The sequence below is a fragment of the Salmo trutta genome, chromosome 14, assembly GCF_901001165.1.
Source record: "Salmo trutta chromosome 14, fSalTru1.1, whole genome shotgun sequence".
Taxonomy (NCBI): Eukaryota; Metazoa; Chordata; class Actinopteri; order Salmoniformes; family Salmonidae; genus Salmo; species Salmo trutta.
The window spans coordinates 77,146,830-77,165,583 of NC_042970.1; the positions used below are offsets into that span (position 1 = coordinate 77,146,830).

Genomic DNA, 18,754 nt, shown 5'->3' on the forward strand with positions numbered 1-18,754 from the left:
CACACACACACACACACACACACACACACACACACACACACACACACACACACACACACACACACACACACACACACACACACACACACACACACACACACAGTGGGCTAAAATAGAATCCACCACCTCTCTGTCTGGCAAACACTCTGACAGCGCTCTGCGCTCTACCTCTCTACATTTCTTTCTTTCTTTCTTTCTCTCTCTCTCTACTGCTTTTCTCTCTTCCCCTTACCCCCCCTCCATCTCTCTCTGTCCTTTGTATTGCAGCCCAGTGTCACCTTACAGCCCTGTCCTACAGTGCCCCCTCCCTCATAACTCACCTGCTGGGGAGTAGAATGGCTCTGACCTGTGGCTGACCCTCAATATGTGTTTATGGAGACAGCAAGGCCGGAACGTACCATTTGAGTGGGGCCAGAGGGGTGTTATGTGAAGTTGATACAGTGTACAGTAATGAAGGGTGGTTGACTGCATTGAGGTTAATAAGGAGAATTAAGAGAGAAGGGCAGTGGGACTTTGCAGGTGTAAAATCGTATTACTATGTTATGAAGCAGAGGATATTAACTGATGAAGTGCTTACTTGCTTATGACGTCTCAATGTGCCGGATGATAACCGGATGATGACCGGATGATAACCGGATGATGACCGGATGATGACCGGATGATGACCGGATGATAACCGGATGATGACCGGATGATGACCGGATGATGACCGGATGATAACCGGATGATAACCGGATGATGACCGGATGATAACCGGATGATGACCGGATGCGGATGATGACCGGATGATGACCGGATGATGACCGGATGATGACCGGATGCGGATGATGACCGGATGCGGATGATGACCAGATGATGACCGGATGATGACCGGATGATGACCGGATGCGGATGATGACCGGATGATGACCGGATGATGACCGGATGTGGATGATGACCGGATGATGACCGGATGCGGATGATGACCGGATGATGACCGGATGATGACCGGATGATAACCGGATGATGACCGGATGATGACCGGATGCGGATGATGACCGGATGATGACCGGATGATGACCGGATGTTGACCGGAACGCTCTGTTGTTCATGACAGCTGGAAGCCTCCTCCGTTCTGAGGATGTTATGAAGTAGGGGATATTTACTGTGTGACCGTCACACTTACACGTCACACAGATAACACTCCCAAAACAATTCACAGCCATACACACATAAACAAGAGAACTTGATGAGAGAGAGAGAGATGAAGAGAAAAAGAGAGAGATAAAGAGAGAGAGAGAGAGATGAAGAGAGAGAGAGAGATTTATTGTTAGAGTGCATCTGCTGTTCTATTTTGTCTGCCAACCAGACGTCTGTCTCGGTGCTACTGTAGTTATGACTGGACCAACCAGCCGTCTGTCTCGGTGCTACTGTAGTTATGACTGGACCAACCAGCCGTCTGTCTCAGTGCTACTGTAGTTATTACTGGACCAACCAGCCGTCTGTCTCGGTGCTACTGTAGTTATGACTGGACCAACCAGCCGTCTGTCTCGGTGCTACTGTAGTTATGACTGGACCAACCAGCCGTCTGTCTCGGTGCTACTGTAGTTATGACTGGACCAACCAGCCGTCTGTCTCAGTGCTACTGTAGTTATGACTGGACCAACCAGCCGTCTGTCTCAGTGCTACTGTAGTTATGACTGGACCAACCAGTCGTCTGTCTCGGTGCTACTGTAGTTATGACTGGACCAACCAGCCGTCTGTCTCGGTGCTACTGTAGTTATGACTGGACCAACCAGCCGTCTGTCTCGGTGCTACTGTAGTTATGACTGGACCAACCAGCAGTCTGTCTCGGTGCTACTGTAGTTATGACTGGACCAACCAGCCGTCTGTCTCGGTGCTACTGTAGTTATGACTGGACCAACCAGCCGTCTGTCTCGGTGCTACTGTAGTTATGACTGGACCAACCAGCCGTCTGTCTCGGTGCTACTGTAGTTATGACTGGACCAACCAGCAGTCTGTCTCGGTGCTACTGTAGTTATGACTGGACCAACCAGCCGTCTGTCTCGGTGCTACTGTAGTTATGACTGGACCAACCAGCCGTCTGTCTCGGTGCTACTGTAGTTATGACTGGACCAACCAGCCGTCTGTCTCGGTGCTACTGTAGTTATGACTGGACCAACCAGCCGTCTGTCTCGGTGCTACTGTAGTTATGACTGGACCAACCAGCCGCCTGTCTCGGTGCTACTGTAGTTATGACTGGACCAACCAGCCGTCTGTCTCGGTGCTACTGTAGTTATGACTGGACCAACCAGCAGTCTGTCTCGGTGCTACTGTAGTTATTACTGGACCAACCAGCCGTCTGTCTCGGTGCTACTGTAGTTATGACTGGACCAACCAGCCGTCTGTCTCAGTGCTACTGTAGTTATGACTGGACCAACCAGACGTCTGTCTCGGTGCTACTGTAGTTATGATTGGACCAACCAGCCGTCTGTCTCGGTGCTACTGTAGTTATGACTGGACCAACCAGCCGTCTGTCTCAGTGCTACTGTAGTTATGACTGGACCAACCAGCTGTCTGTCTCAGTGCTACTGTAGTTATGACTGGACCAACCAGCCGTCTGTCTCAGTGCTACTGTAGTTATGACTGGACCAACCAGCCGTCTGTCTCGGTGCTACTGTAGTTATGACTGGACCAACCAGACGTCTGTCTCAGTGCTACTGTAGTTATTACTGGACCAACCAGCCGTCTGTCTCGGTGCTACTGTAGTTATGACTGGACCAACCAGCCGTCTGTCTCGGTGCTACTGTAGTTATGACTGGACCAACCAGCCGTCTGTCTCGGTGCTACTGTAGTTATGACTGGACCAACCAGCAGTCTGTCTCAGTGCTACTGTAGTTATGACTGGACCAACCAGTCGTCTGTCTCGGTGCTACTGTAGTTATGACTGGACCAACCAGCCGTCTGTCTCAGTGCTACTGTAGTTATGACTGGACCAACCAGCCGTCTGTCTCAGTGCTACTGTAGTTATTACTGGACCAACCAGCCGTCTGTCTCGGTGCTACTGTAGTTATGACTGGACCAACCAGCCGTCTGTCTCGGTGCTACTGTAGTTATGACTGGACCAACCAGCCGTCTGTCTCGGTGCTACTGTAGTTATGACTGGACCAACCAGCCGTCTGTCTCAGTGCTACTGTAGTTATGACTGGACCAACCAGCCGTCTGTCTCAGTGCTACTGTAGTTATGACTGGACCAACCAGTCGTCTGTCTCGGTGCTACTGTAGTTATGACTGGACCAACCAGCCGTCTGTCTCGGTGCTACTGTAGTTATGACTGGACCAACCAGCCGTCTGTCTCGGTGCTACTGTAGTTATGACTGGACCAACCAGCAGTCTGTCTCGGTGCTACTGTAGTTATGACTGGACCAACCAGCCGTCTGTCTCGGTGCTACTGTAGTTATGACTGGATAAACAGATGAAGGGGAGAGAAAACGAGGGAATGGGAGGGGAGGAGGAGAAACATCATTTTCATCAGGATTATCGTGACATCTGTGGAAAAAGCCCCGGGTTGTGTCCCAAATGCACCCTATTCCCTATAGTGCACTGTGGGCCCAAGCCAACAGTGATAGAGGGCCATTTGGGACACATTCCAGTGTTTACAGATTCTGTGGGCTGAGAACCAGAGGTGGCTCTCCTTTGACTCGCTCTAGCCAGGAAATGAAGGTAGGGCCGCCGCCCCCTCTCTCTGATGAATCATGTATTCGTCTCTACTGTTCCTCCCACCTGATTACATTGTTTGTTAGCAGTGTGTTTTCCCACTTGAGTGTGTGTTTTCACACCACAGACGAGAGGGAGTTCGAGATGTGTGTGTGTGTGTGTGTGTGTGTGTGTGTTTCACCCCAGGCGAGAGAATGACAGAAATCTACTGCTATTAACCAGGAAATGTCTTGTTTGTTTATTAATAAACACGTTAGAGAAGATAGCTGTAGCATATGTGTTTTTTTTGTTTTTTTTTACAATATATTTATTGCCATTTATTTTTTTTACAATTTAACAGTCATCAAAATATGACACAGATAATGCCCCGTTATTCCTTCCACCTACACAAAACACCATGCTACATGGGGGCACATCATGACCCCTCACCTCTACCGGTATTAGCTTCACTGATTAACAAAAACAAAAGAAACAGAATGACCTTCACATTCCATGCTAGAAAATACATTATTCAACACAAAAAAAAAAAAAAAAAATACATTAATGAATGAAGTAGTAATGAGACAGCTAAGGTGACGTCTCTAGAACCTGCTGAAAGTCCCCCCAGACATCACTACATTCAAAGGGTTTATTACGTAAATTGTATGTTATTTTTTCAGGTGGAATATAGGAAGATAGTTCTTTTAGCCACATCTGCTTGCTTGGCGGAGTGTCACTCTTCCATATAATAGCTGTGCATTTATTGGCTGCAATGACTGCCAATTTAATGAATCTGGTTTTGCTACCAATATTAACTGGTAGAGCAGAATCATCTCCAAGAAGAATAAGGGAAGGATCTAGTGGTACCATCATATTAGTGACATGTGATAAGATCTGAATAATGTCCTTCCAATAGTTGCTTAGTTCAGGGCAGGACAAAAACATATGCATAAATGTGCCCACTCCCATTTTACACCTTGGGAAAAATGTGGAATATTTAGAATTGATCTTATACAGTCTCTCTGGTGTAAAATAGACCCTATGTAAAATATTGAATTGCATCAACTTGTGCCTTGTGTTAAATGAAAGACGCTGGGCATCTAAAAAGAGCTTTCCCCATTTCTCATCCTCAACAATGAGACCAAGGTCACCATGGCACTTCATCAGAGGTTCATCATTCCAACAGAGCTTGAAGACCAGAGTACATGGAGGAAATGAAACCTTTTTCCCCTTTCCTCTCCAGCCACAGTTTATCAGTTATAGGCTTACTCATGGGCTGAATCCTACCTCCCTGCTGAGTGGCAATGTAATGTCTAACCTGTAGGTACTTGAAGAAATGCGTTTGAGGTAACTGAAAATGAGATGCCAGTTGTTGAAAGGATAGTGGTTCACCTTCTCTATAGAGATTACCAAATGTTTTAATTCCTTTGTTGAACCAAGAAAATGTAATACCATCTCTCAGGGCTTTGGGTAAGATGGGGTTATTATAGAAAGGTCTCTGTTCATATATAGATCTAAGCCCTTCTGTTTGTTTACAGACTTCAATCCATATATTTAAAGTGTTTTTAATGAAAGGGTTGTTTATGAGACCTAGCAAAGCTTTAGGTGGGCTAATATAAGGTATAGATGCCAATGTAGCAGGGGTCAGACACTCCTCTATCTGTCTCCAAGAGGGTGAACTTGTTGTTGTATCTTGCCATACCCACACAGCCTTTAACTGAGATGCCCAGTAATACAACAGGAAGTCAGGTAGAGTGAGTCCTCCTTCTGAGTATGGTTTTCATAAAGTAGTGAGTTTCACTCTGGGGGGGTTTCCCTTTCCACAGAAATGAAGAGACCTTCCTATTAAGTTGTTTGAAAAAAACTTTGGGAATAGGAAAGGGCAAGGTTTGAAAAAGGTACAAGAATGTTGGTAATATATTCATCTTTACACAGTTGACCCGCCCAATAAGAGAAACTGCTTCCAGTTGAAGCTCGCATCCGCTACAAGTCCATGCTGCTTGCCTACGGAGCTGTGAGGGGAACGGCACCTCCGTACCTTCAGGCTCTGATCAGGCCCTACACCCAAACAAGGGCACTGCGTTCATCCACCTCTGGCCTGCTCGCCTCCCTACCTCTGAGGAAGCACAGCTCCCGCTCAGCCCAGTCAAAACTGTTCGCTGCTCTGGCACCCCAATGGTGGAACAAGCTCCCTCACGACGCCAGGACAGCGGAGTCAATCACCACCTTCCGGAGACACCTGAAACCCCACCTCTTTAAGGAATACCTGGGATAGGATAAAGTAATCCTTCTACCCCCCCCCCCCCCCGAAAGATTTAGATGCACTATTGTAAAATGTTTGTTCCACTGGATATCTTAAGGTGAATGCACCAATTTGTAAGTCGCTCTGGATAAGAGCGTCTGCTAAATGACTTAAATGTAAATGTAAAATTGGTAAATCCCGCCATCTATCCAATTCTTCCCCCAACCTTTTTGAGAAGTGGAGTATAGTTCAGTTGATATCTCTTAATAATTTCAGAAGGAATTTGCAATCCAAGATATGTTGGTCTAAGATTAGGTTCTGCATAGCTGCCCTGTTAAAAGGCATACTTATACTCTTTGATAGGTTTATTTTATATCCTGAAAAGGTACCATATTCTTTCAGGATGTCAACTAATGCTCGGAGTGAAATTTCTGGTTTAGTGAGGTAAAGTAAAATGTCATCGGCATATAGCGAAACCAGATGTTCACGCCCACCTATACGAACACCATGGATGGATGGATGAGATCTAAAAGCTTCTGCCAGTGGCTCTATAGCCAAAGAAAAAAGGAGCGGACTAGCGGGACAACCCTGTCTTGTGCCACGTGATAGAGAGAACTGTGAGGAAATGTTTCCATTAGTCAGGATCTGAGCTACTGGACATTTGTACAGTAATCTAATCAGACCAACATACTTAGGTCCAATATTCATCCTCTGTAAAACTTCAAACAGGTAGTTCCATTCTATGCGGTCAAAAGCCTTTTCCGCATCTAATGAAGCCGCCACTACAGATTCTTGGTCATTCTCTACATAACGCATAATATTAAATAATCTACTGATATTATCAGGAGATGAGCGGTTTCTTACAAAGCCTGTTGGGTCCATATCAACCAAGTCCGGAAGAACCTAATCCAGTCTAAGAGCTATGAGTTTCGCAAGAATCTTATATGAAGTGTTCAATAGAGATATTGGTCTATACGACCCACAACTCAGAGGATCTTTCCCAGGTTTTAACAAAACTGTGATCAGTGCCTGTTCATGTGTGTCTGCGAGCTTTTCTGTCTCTATGGCATAATTAAACATACTGCAAAGAGGCTCAATTAGTTTGGGTAAAAAGGATCGATAGAAATCAATAGGGAATCCGTCTAACCCTGGTGATTTTCCCCCAGCAGTGTTGAAAATGGATTCCCTAATTTCCTCTGATGTAATCTCTTTCTCCAAGTGCTCTCTATCCTCATCACACATTGAGTTTGTTCAAAAACTCATGCATTGTGGCAGGGGCATCCCTTCAGACTTGTACAATGTTTCTTAAAACTCCCTGAAGACTAGATTAATTTCCTCAGGACTGTGAACAACTGTTATTGGGTAGCTTAATAGAGCTAATAACTCAACTAGCTTCCTCTCGTCTTATCTGCCAAGCAAGCAACTTTCCTGCTTTATCTCCATGTTCGTAGTAGTTTTGTTTTGGGTTTATGGGTCGTCAGGGTGTTATATTCCAATCGCTTTGAGTCAAATTTTTGTAGAGTTGAGTCGTCAAATGTTACACTGTTCATTTTCCAGATCTCTGATTTCATTCTCCAACGAATTTACTTGAGCCTTATAGATCTTACGAGCACCTGAACTAAAGGATATGATTTGCCCCCTCAGATATGTAAGGAGAGCTTCCCATAAAATTAAGGGGGAGGCAGAGTTGTTATTGGTGCTAAAAAATATGTCTATATGAGTGTTGAGAAATGTTACAAATGTGGGATTATTTAGTATGTGCCAAACCTCCATCTTCTTGAGGGTGGCTGTGCTCTACTGACTGGTACTGAAGCCAGCAGGGCAGAATTATCTGATATACATCTTGGTAAGTACTTACACCCAGTAGTTAAACTTCTCTTGGCTGCAGGAATAAGAAATAAGTCAATTCTAGAGTAACTGTTATGGACAGGGGAGTAAAATGAGTATTCTTTAACCTTTTGGTTAACCAAAAGGTTCTTTAACCTTTTGGTTTGGTTCATTTCTGCTTTTAAAATTGTATCTGCCTGTGTGAGGCTGATACTATTAGAGGAAGATCTATCACTGGAAGGGTCCAGACCCAAGTTAAAATCCCCTGCCATTAAAATCTCTGATGATGTGCACGTTAACTTCAAAAAGATGTCTTGGTAAAATTTAGGATCATCATGGTTAGGCCCATACACATTCACAATAGTAATGGGCTCAGTGTTAATGAAACCTTGAATGATCACAAACCTACCCCCTTTGTCTTTAATCTGAGATTGTATCTGAAAGGGGCAATGCTTATTCATGAGTATGCATGACACTTAATGTTAAGTGTCATAAATGTATAGTTATTAGGTGCCGACATCTTTAAAGAAAATAGTAAGTAGAGAAAAGGAAAGGAAAGAAACAAAATAGCTTTGAGTAAATACAATGTGTACAAAATGAAATGATGAAAGTATAAAGTAGTAAACATCTCGTGAGCCAATACCCTGACCCTACCACAAAATTTCTCTTCGAGTTTAGAGATGGCGTCTTCCAACTTCTTGTATTTTTGGTCCACTTCCTCACGGACATCCAGGATGGCAGCCTGGTGGTCAGCATGGTCTTTTTCTAACTTTGTCACTCGTCCCTTTGTGACTTTCTGGTCTTCGTGGAGTTTATCGACCAGTACATCAATTTTTCTGAGACGTTCAGAAAGTGTCTCTTGGATTTTTGTTATACCCTTGTCCATCTCCATTCTGAACCATGCTGGTGCTTCTTCCGAGCTAGCATTCGCCGAGGCCGAAGAAGGGCTGTCAGAGGGGCATTTTTCCATGCCTCATCTGAGGCTTTGTCATATTGGAATATTTTGCTTTGGCGCTACAATAGATGTTTTAACTTCCAACTCACAAATAACGAACAGTTAAACCGTGTCAAAATGCCTTAAAATTGTTTGAAAGTTTGATGACTGTGTGTGTGTGTGTGTGTGTGTGTGTGTGTGTGTGTGTGTGTGTGTGTGTGTGTGTGTGTGTGTGTGTGTGTGTGTGTGTGTGTGTGTGTGTGTGTGTGTGTGTGTGTGTGTGTGTGGAGGGGGGAGAGGCGGGTTGTGTGTGTGGGAGTTGTACAGTCTGACTGAGGATTCTGATATAAAAGGTGGCTATTTCCCAATTCTTTCCCATGTTTGGGTACCTCAGTTTTACCTCACCTTCAACAACTCCTCAGGTTTGGTCAACAAGGGACGTGCAGCTTATCTTTTGTCAGGCTCTCCTCTTTCCCTGGGACATAGTTTTGTACAAAACACAATGCTGGTCTGGTCATATTACAGCCAAGACTGAAGGAGGAGGAAGAAGGAGGAAGGTGAAGGTGTCTGGTCCTAAATGAGACTCCTCTAACGCCTCCATTGTTTTAGTTAGGGCCATGCAGGTTACACTATGGAAAACTGAGAGGAGACTATAGGGGTGTGACCACTGACCAGGTTACTCAGTGGAACACTGAGAGGAGACTATAGGGGTGTGACCACTGACCAGGTTACTCAGTGGAACACTGAGAGGAGACTATAGGGGTGTGACCACTGACCAGGTTAATCAGTGGAACACTGAGAGGAGACTATAGGGGTGTGACCACTGACCAGGTTACTCAGTGGAACACTGAGAGTAGACTATAGGGGTGTGACCACTGACCAGGTTACTAAGTGGAACACTGAGAGTAGACTATAGGGGTGTGACCACTGACCAGGTTACTCAGTGGAACACTGAGAGTAGACTATAGGGGTGTGACCACTGACCAGGTTACACTATGGAACACTGAGAGGAGACTATAGGGGTGTGACCACTGACCAGGTTACTCAGTGGAACACTGAGAGGAGACTATAGGGGTGTGACCACTGACCAGGTTACTCAGTGGAACACTGAGAGTAGACTATAGGGGTGTGACCACTGACCAGGTTACTCAGTGGAACACTGAGAGGAGACTATAGGGGTGTGACCACTGACAAGGTTACTCAGTGGAACACTGAGAGTAGACTATAGGGGTGTGACCTCTGACCAGGTTACTCAGTGGAACACTGAGAGTAGACTATAGGGGTGTGACCACTGACCAGGTTACTCAGTGGAACACTGAGTGTAGACTATAGGGGTGTGACCACTGACCAGGTTACACTATGGAACACTGAGAGGAGACTATAGGGGTGTGACCACTGACCAGGTTACTCAGTGGAACACTGAGAGTAGACTATAGGGGTGTGACCACTGACCAGATTACACTGTGGAACACTGAGAGGAGACTATAGGGGTGTGACCACTGACCAGGTTACTCAGTGGAACACTGAGAGTAGACTATAGGGGTGTGACCACTGACCAGGTTACTCAGTGGAACACTGAGAGTAGACTATAGGGGTGTGACCACTGACCAGGTTACACTATGGAACACTGAGAGGAGACTATAGGCGTGTGACCACTGACCAGGTTACTCAGTGGAACACTGAGAGTAGACTATAGGGGTGTGACCACTGACCAGGTTACTCAGTGGAACACTGAGAGTAGACTATAGGGGTGTGACCACTGACCAGGTTACTCAGTGGAACACTGAGAGGAGACTATAGGGGTGTGACCACTGACCAGGTTACTGTGTGGAACACTGTGAGGAGACTATAGGGGTGTGACCACTGACCAGGTTACTGAGTGGAACACTGTGAGTAGACTATAGGGGTGTGACCACTGACCAGGTTACTCAGTGGAACACTGAGAGTAGACTATAGGGGTGTGACCACTGACCAGATTACACTGTGGAACACTGAGAGGAGACTATAGGGGTGTGACCACTGACCAGGTTACTCAGTGGAACACTGAGAGTAGACTATAGGGGTGTGACCACTGACCAGGTTACTCAGTGGAACACTGAGAGTAGACTATAGGGGTGTGACCACTGACCAGGTTACACTATGGAACACTGAGAGGAGACTATAGGCGTGTGACCACTGACCAGGTTACTCAGTGGAACACTGAGAGTAGACTATAGGGGTGTGACCACTGACCAGGTTACTCAGTGGAACACTGAGAGTAGACTATAGGGGTGTGACCACTGACCAGGTTACTCAGTGGAACACTGAGAGGAGCCTATAGGGGTGTGACCACTGACCAGGTTACTCAGTGGAACACTGAGAGGAGACTATAGGGGTGTGACCACTGACCAGGTTACTCAGTGGAACACTGAGAGGAGACTATAGGGGTGTGACCACTGACCAGTTTACTCAGTGGAACACTGAGTGGAGACTATAGGGGTGTGACCACTGACCAGGTTACTCAGTGGAACACTGAGAGGAGACTATAGGGGTGTGACCACTGACCAAGTTACTCAGTGGAACACTGAGAGGAGACTATAGGGGTGTGACCACTGACCAGGTTACTCAGTGGAACACTGAGAGGAGACTATAGGGGTGTGACCACTGACCAGGTAACACTATGGAACACTGAGAGTAGACTATAGGGGTGTGACCACTGACCAGGTTACACTGTGGAACACTGAGAGGAGACTATAGGGGTGTGACCACTGACCAGGTTACTCAGTGGAAAACTGAGAGTAGACTATAGGGGTGTGACCACTGACCAGGTTACTCAGTGGAACACTGAGAGTATACTATAGGGGTGTGACCACTGACCAGGTTACACTATGGAACACTGAGAGGAGACTATAGGGGTGTGACCACTGACCAGGTTACTCAGTGGAACACTGAGAGGAGACTATAGGGGTGTGACCACTGACCAGGTAACACTATGGAACACTGAGAGTAGACTATAGGGGTGCTACCACTGACCAGGTTACACTATGGAACACTGAGAGTAGACTATAGGGGTGTGACCACTGACCAGGTTACTGAGTGGAACACTGAGAGTAGACTATAGGGGTGTGACCACTGACCAGGTTACCGAGTGGAACACTGAGAGTGGACTATAGGGGTGTGACCACTGACCAGGTTACTGTGTGGAACACTGAGAGGAGACTATAGGGGTGTGACCACTGACCAGGTTACTGAGTGGAACACTGTGAGTAGACTATAGGGGTGTGACCACTGACCAGGTTACTCAGTGGAACACTGAGAGTAGACTATAGGGGTGTGACCACTGACCAGGTTACACTATGGAACACTGAGAGGAGACTATAGGGGTGTGACCACTGACCAGGTTACTCAGTGGAACACTGAGAGGAGACTATAGGGGTGTGACCACTGACCAGGTTACTCAGTGGAACACTGAGAGTAGACTATAGGGGTGTGACCTCTGACCAGGTTAGTCAGTGGAACACTGAGAGTAGACTATAGGGGTGTGACCACTGACCAGGTTACTCAGTGGAACACTGAGTGTAGACTATAGGGGTGTGACCACTGACCAGGTTACACTATGGAACACTGAGAGGAGACTATAGGGGTGTGACCACTGACCAGGTTACTCAGTGGAACACTGAGAGTAGACTATAGGGGTGTGACCACTGACCAGATTACACTGTGGAACACTGAGAGGAGACTATAGGGGTGTGACCACTGACCAGGTTACTCAGTGGAACACAGAGTAGACTATAGGGGTGTGACCACTGACCAGGTTACTCAGTGGAACACTGAGAGTAGACTATAGGGGTGTGACCACTGACCAGGTTACACTATGGAACACTGAGAGGAGACTATAGGCGTGTGACCACTGACCAGGTTACTCAGTGGAACACTGAGAGTAGACTATAGGGGTGTGACCACTGACCAGGTTACTCAGTGGAACACTGAGAGTAGACTATAGGGGTGTGACCACTGACCAGGTTACTCAGTGGAACACTGAGAGGAGACTATAGGGGTGTGACCACTGACCAGGTTACTCAGTGGAACACTGAGAGGAGACTATAGGGGTGTGACCACTGACCAGGTTACTCAGTGGAACACTGAGAGGAGACTATAGGGGTGTGACCACTGACCAGGTTACTCAGTGGAACACTGAGAGTAGACTATAGGGGTGTGACCACTGACCAGGTTACACTATGGAACACTGAGAGGAGACTATAGGCGTGTGACCACTGACCAGGTTACTCAGTGGAACACTGAGAGGAGACTTTAGGGGTGTGACCACTGACCAGGTTACTCAGTGGAACACTGAGAGGAGACTATAGGGGTGTGACCACTGACCAGGTAACACTATGGAACACTGAGAGTAGACTATAGGGGTGTGACCACTGACCAGGTTACACTGTGGAACACTGAGAGGAGACTATAGGGGTGTGACCACTGACCAGGTTACTCAGTGGAACACTGAGAGTAGACTATAGGGGTGTGACCACTGACCAGGTTACTCAGTGGAACACTGAGAGTATACTATAGGGGTGTGACCACTGACCAGGTTACACTATGGAACACTGAGAGGAGACTATAGGGGTGTGACCACTGACCAGGTTACTCAGTGGAACACTGAGAGGAGACTATAGGGGTGTGACCACTGACCAGGTAACACTATGGAACACTGAGAGTAGACTATAGGGGTGCTACCACTGACCAGGTTACACTATGGAACACTGAGAGTAGACTATAGGGGTGTGACCACTGACCAGGTTACTGAGTGGAACACTGAGAGTAGACTATAGGGGTGTGACCACTGACCAGGTTACCGAGTGGAACACTGAGAGTGGACTATAGGGGTGTGACCACTGACCAGGTTACTGTGTGGAACACTGAGAGGAGACTATAGGGGTGTGACCACTGACCAGGTTACTGAGTGGAACACTGTGAGTAGACTATAGGGGTGTGACCACTGACCAGGTTACTCAGTGGAACACTGAGAGTAGACTATAGGGGTGTGACCACTGACCAGATTACACTGTGGAACACTGAGAGGAGACTATAGGGGTGCTACCACTGACCAGGTTACTCAGTGGAACACTGAGAGTAGACTATAGGGGTGTGACCACTGACCAGGTTACTCAGTGGAACACTGAGAGTAGACTATAGGGGTGTGACCACTGACCAGGTTACACTATGGAACACTGAGAGGAGACTATAGGCGTGTGACCACTGACCAGGTTACTCAGTGGAACACTGAGAGTAGACTATAGGGGTGTGACCACTGACCAGGTTACTCAGTGGAACACTGAGAGTAGACTATAGGGGTGTGACCACTGACCAGGTTACTCAGTGGAACACTGAGAGGAGCCTATAGGGGTGTGACCACTGACCAGGTTACTCAGTGGAACACTGAGAGGAGACTATAGGGGTGTGACCACTGACCAGGTTACTCAGTGGAACACTGAGAGGAGACTATAGGGGTGTGACCACTGACCAGTTTACTCAGTGGAACACTGAGTGGAGACTATAGGGGTGTGACCACTGACCAGGTTACTCATTGGAACACTGAGAGGAGACTATAGGGGTGTGACCACTGACCAAGTTACTCAGTGGAACACTGAGAGGAGACTATAGGGGTGTGACCACTGACCAGGTTACTCAGTGGAACACTGAGAGGAGACTATAGGGGTGTGACCACTGACCAGGTTACACTATGGAACACTGAGAGTAGACTATAGGGGTGTGACCACTGACCAGGTTACTGAGTGGAACACTGAGAGTAGACTATAGGGGTGTGACCACTGACCAGGTTACCGAGTGGAACACTGAGAGTGGACTATAGGGGTGTGACCACTGACCAGGTTACTGTGTGGAACACTGAGAGGAGACTATAGGGGTGTGACCACTGACCAGGTTACTGAGTGGAACACTGTGAGTAGACTATAGGGGTGTGACCACTGACCAGGTTACTCAGTGGAACACTGAGAGTAGACTATAGGGGTGTGACCACTGACCAGGTTACACTATGGAACACTGAGAGGAGACTCTAGGTGTGTGACCACTGACCAGGTTACTCAGTGGAACACTGAGAGTAGACTATAGGGGTGTGACCACTGACCAGGTAACACTATGGAACACTGAGCGTAGACTATAGGGGTGTGACCACTGACCAGGTTACTGAGTGGAACACTGAGAGTAGACTATAGGTGTGTGACCACTGACCAGGTTACTCAGTGGAACACTGAGAGTAGACTATAGGGGTGTGACCACTGACCAGGTTACACTATAGAACACTGAGAGGAGACTATAGGGGTGTGGCCACTGACCAGGTTACTCAGTGGAACACTGTGAGTAGACTATAGGGGTGTGACCACTGACCAGTTTACTCAGTGGAACACTGAGAGTAGACTATAGGGGTGTGACCACTGACCAGGTAACACTATGGAACACAGCGTAGACTATAGGGGTGTGACCACTAACCAGGTAACACTATGGAACACTGAGCGTAGACTATAGGGGTGTGACCACTGACCAAGTTACTGAGTGGAACACTGCCCATTGGTGTTCATGTGATAGGAATATCAGGGTTGTTGTTTCAGTCCGTCCCTGACAGGCATAATAAAAACAAGACGTATGTATTGTAAGGGACTATTCCCAGGACCACCCATACATAAAATGTATGCCTGCATGACTGTAAATCACTTTATGTGAAAGCATCTGCTAAATGCCATAGATATTATTGTGTGACCTGGGTGTGACCAGGTACTCTAAGGAACGCTGAACGCTACCCACTGGTGCTAGAGAGAAACAATATCAGGTGTGTTGTTCCTAATCTGTCACTGACAACATGGGCATAAAACCAAAACTACAGGACATATTGTAACTTGACAACACTGTCATTATTTATACATGTGTTGTTTGGGAAGATCAGGTGATAGGAGATGCTGTGTCTCTGACTGGTTCGGAGTTGGTTGAATCTGGCAGGATAAGGGTGGAGGGTGTGTGTGCGTATACACGTATGTGCGTGTGTTTCAGAGGGTTTTTCCCATGCGGGTCAGTGAAGGAGGCTCTCTCTCTCTCTCTCTCTCAGCACCAGATATCAATCTCTTGGGTTTTGGCTTGGGAAGGTAGGCGTCACAGTTTAATCTGTAGTGTTGCCAAAGACTAAAGAACAGCAACGTTGTTCTAACAGTGAATAGCTAGCTGTCTTTCCACCCTCTGTGAAGGTTGAGACGGTATTTACTTGTGAAGGTAGGCGTCACACACAGCTGTCATCTTATACGTTTATAGGCTAGTGTATCATTACTTCTGAACAGCAACGTTGTTTTACTGTAACAGTGAATAGACATGTTTGTAGAAGTGTTATGTTATGGTATCACTGAAGTCAGTGGAGGCTGCTGAGGGGAGAACGGCTCATAATAATGGCTGGAACGGAGCGAATGGAATGGCATCAAACATGGAAACCGTGTGTTTGATGTATTTGCAAACTATTACAGACTACAAAGGGAAGCCCAGCCGCAAGCTGCCCAGTGACACGAGTCTACCAGATGAGCTAAATTACTTCTATGCTCTCTTCTGGGCAAGTAACACTGAAGCATGCATGAGAGCATTAGCTGTTCCGGACGACTGTGTGATCACGCTCTCCGTAGCTGATGTGAATAAGACCTTTAGACAGGTCAACACTCACAAGGCCGCAAGGCCAGACGGATTACAAGGACGTGTACTCCGAGCATGCGCTGACCAACTGGCAAGTGTCTTCACTGACATTTTCATCCTGTCCCTAACTGAGTCTGTAATGTTTCAAGCAGACCACAATAGTCCCTGTGCCCAAGTACACTAAGGTAACCTACCTAAAGTACTACCGACCCTAAGCACTCACGTCTGTAGCCATGAAGTGCTTTGAAACACCATTATCTCAGACACCCTGGACCCACTCCAATTTGCATACCACCCCTAAAGATCCACAGATGATGCAATCTCTATTGCACTCAACACTGCCCTTTCCCACCTGGACAAAAGGAACACCTATGTGAGAATGCTATTCACTGACTACAGCTCAGCGTTCAACACCATAGTACCCTTAAAGCTCGTCACTAAGCTAAGGACCCTGGGACTAAACACCTCCCTCTGCAACTGGATCCTGGACTTCCTGATGGGCCGCCCCCAGGTGGTAAGTGTAGGTAACAACATATCCGCCACGCTGATCCTCAACACGGGGGCCCCTCAGGGGTGTGTGCTCAGTCCCCTCCTGTACTCCCTGTTCACTCATGACTGCATGGCCAGGCATGACTCCAACACCATCATCAAGTTTTCTGATGACACAACAGTGGTAGGCCTGATCACCGACAACGATGAGACAGCCTATAGGGAGTAGATCAGAGACCTGGCCGTGTGGTGCCAGGACAACAACCTCTCCCTCAATGTGATCAAGACAAAGGAGATAATTGTGGACTACAAGAAAAGGAGGACTGAGCACACCCCCATTCACATCGATGGGGCTGTAGTGGAGCAGGTTGAGAGCTTCAAGTTCCTTAATGTCCACATCACCAACAAACTATCATGGTCCAAACACACTAAGACAGTAGTGAAGAGGGCAAGACAAAACCTCTTCCCCCTCAGGAGATGGAAAATATTTGGCCTGGTTCTTCAGATCCTCAAAAGGTTCTACAGCTGCACTAGCGAGTGTATCCTGACTGGTTGCATCACTGCCTGGTATGGCAACTGCTCGGCCTCTGACCGCAAGGTACTACAGAGGGTAGTGCGTACAGCCCAGTACATAACTGGGGCCAAGCTTCCTGCCATCCAGGACCTCTATACCAGGCTGTGTCAGAGGAAGGCCCAAAAAATGTCAAAGACTCCAGTCCTCCAAGTCATAGACTGTTCTCTCTGCTATCGCACGGCAAGCGGTACCGGAGCACCAAGTCTAGGTCAAAAAGCCTTCTTAACAGCTTCTACCCCCAAGACATAAGACCCCCCCTTTACGCTGTTGCTACTCTTTGTTTATTATCTATGCATAGTCACTTTAAATCTACCTACATGTACATATTACCTCAATTACCTTGACTAACCGGTGCCCCTGCACATTGACTCTGTACTGGTACCCCTTGTATATAGCCTCGCTATTGTTATTTTATTGCTGCTGTTTAATTATTTGTTACTTTTGTTACTTTTATTTTTATTTTTATTAAAACTGCATTGGTGGTTAAGAGCTTGTAAGTAAGCATTTCACCTGTTGTATTCGGCACATGTGACAAATACAATTGGATTTGATTTAATACCTTTCCACCAATTCCACTCCAGCCATTACCATGAGCCCATCCTCCCCAATTAAGGTGCCACCAACCTCCTGTGACTGAAGTCCAGTTGTTTGGAAAACTGACTTTGGGTTGACTGTATTCCATTTCAACCCTTAGAACCATTTGAACGGTTATTACTGTAAACTAAGTAGTGTTGTCTTGTATTCCCAACATCACAAAGACATACAGGCTGGTTCTCAGTATGCATACTACCGTGTTGCACACTGTCATGCTCCGAGTGCATTCTCCGACCAGTAGGAGCACTCGCACTCGCATCCCCCCCCCCCCATTCACTGAACCGTCTTCCAGCCAGGACAACAATGGCAATAGAGACGAAACAAGATACACACAAAGCAAACGTTTTCATAACTATCAGTTAGCTATATGTGAATTATAATAATGTAACTAAACAGATCGTTTAACAGGCAGAAATGACCTAAAACTAATATTATGAGATGGCTTGGTTTGGTAGCTAGCAATTCTTCGTGGCTATCTGGCAAGCTAACAGTACTAGTAGCTAGCCAGTTAGCCTTTTTGACTTATTATGGGCTTGCTTTTTAGGGTACGTAGGCAGGTAAACATGTCAAAATTAACACATATTTATTAACGTATCAAGCTAAAATATTGTAGTCAGGCAACATATGAGATGTGAATAGTCAGCATTTCATTCCGAAGTCGGAGGGTGTTTCTCAAAATGCATTCTACCGTGCTGCGAGCACGCAAATTGGAGCGCGGGGGGGTCGGAGTATGAGTCCAAATCAAAGTATG

At 46.7% G+C, this 18,754-nt stretch overlaps 1 protein-coding gene across 3 annotated transcripts in view; it reads left to right on the forward strand.

The window, feature by feature from the left end:
• LOC115147444 (beta-1,4-mannosyl-glycoprotein 4-beta-N-acetylglucosaminyltransferase-like) overlaps positions 1 to 18,754 on the forward strand; it is a 72,657-nt gene that overhangs the window by 17,341 nt on the left and 36,562 nt on the right. The window contains exon 1 of one of the 3 annotated variants that reach the window (XM_029689687.1): positions 15,918 to 15,941. The exons of the other annotated variants lie outside the window; for them this stretch is intronic. The gene's annotated coding sequence lies outside the window, so the exon portion shown is untranslated. Of the gene's footprint in view, positions 1 to 15,917; positions 15,942 to 18,754 lie in introns of those variants that run through there. 3 annotated transcript variants of the gene reach the window in all.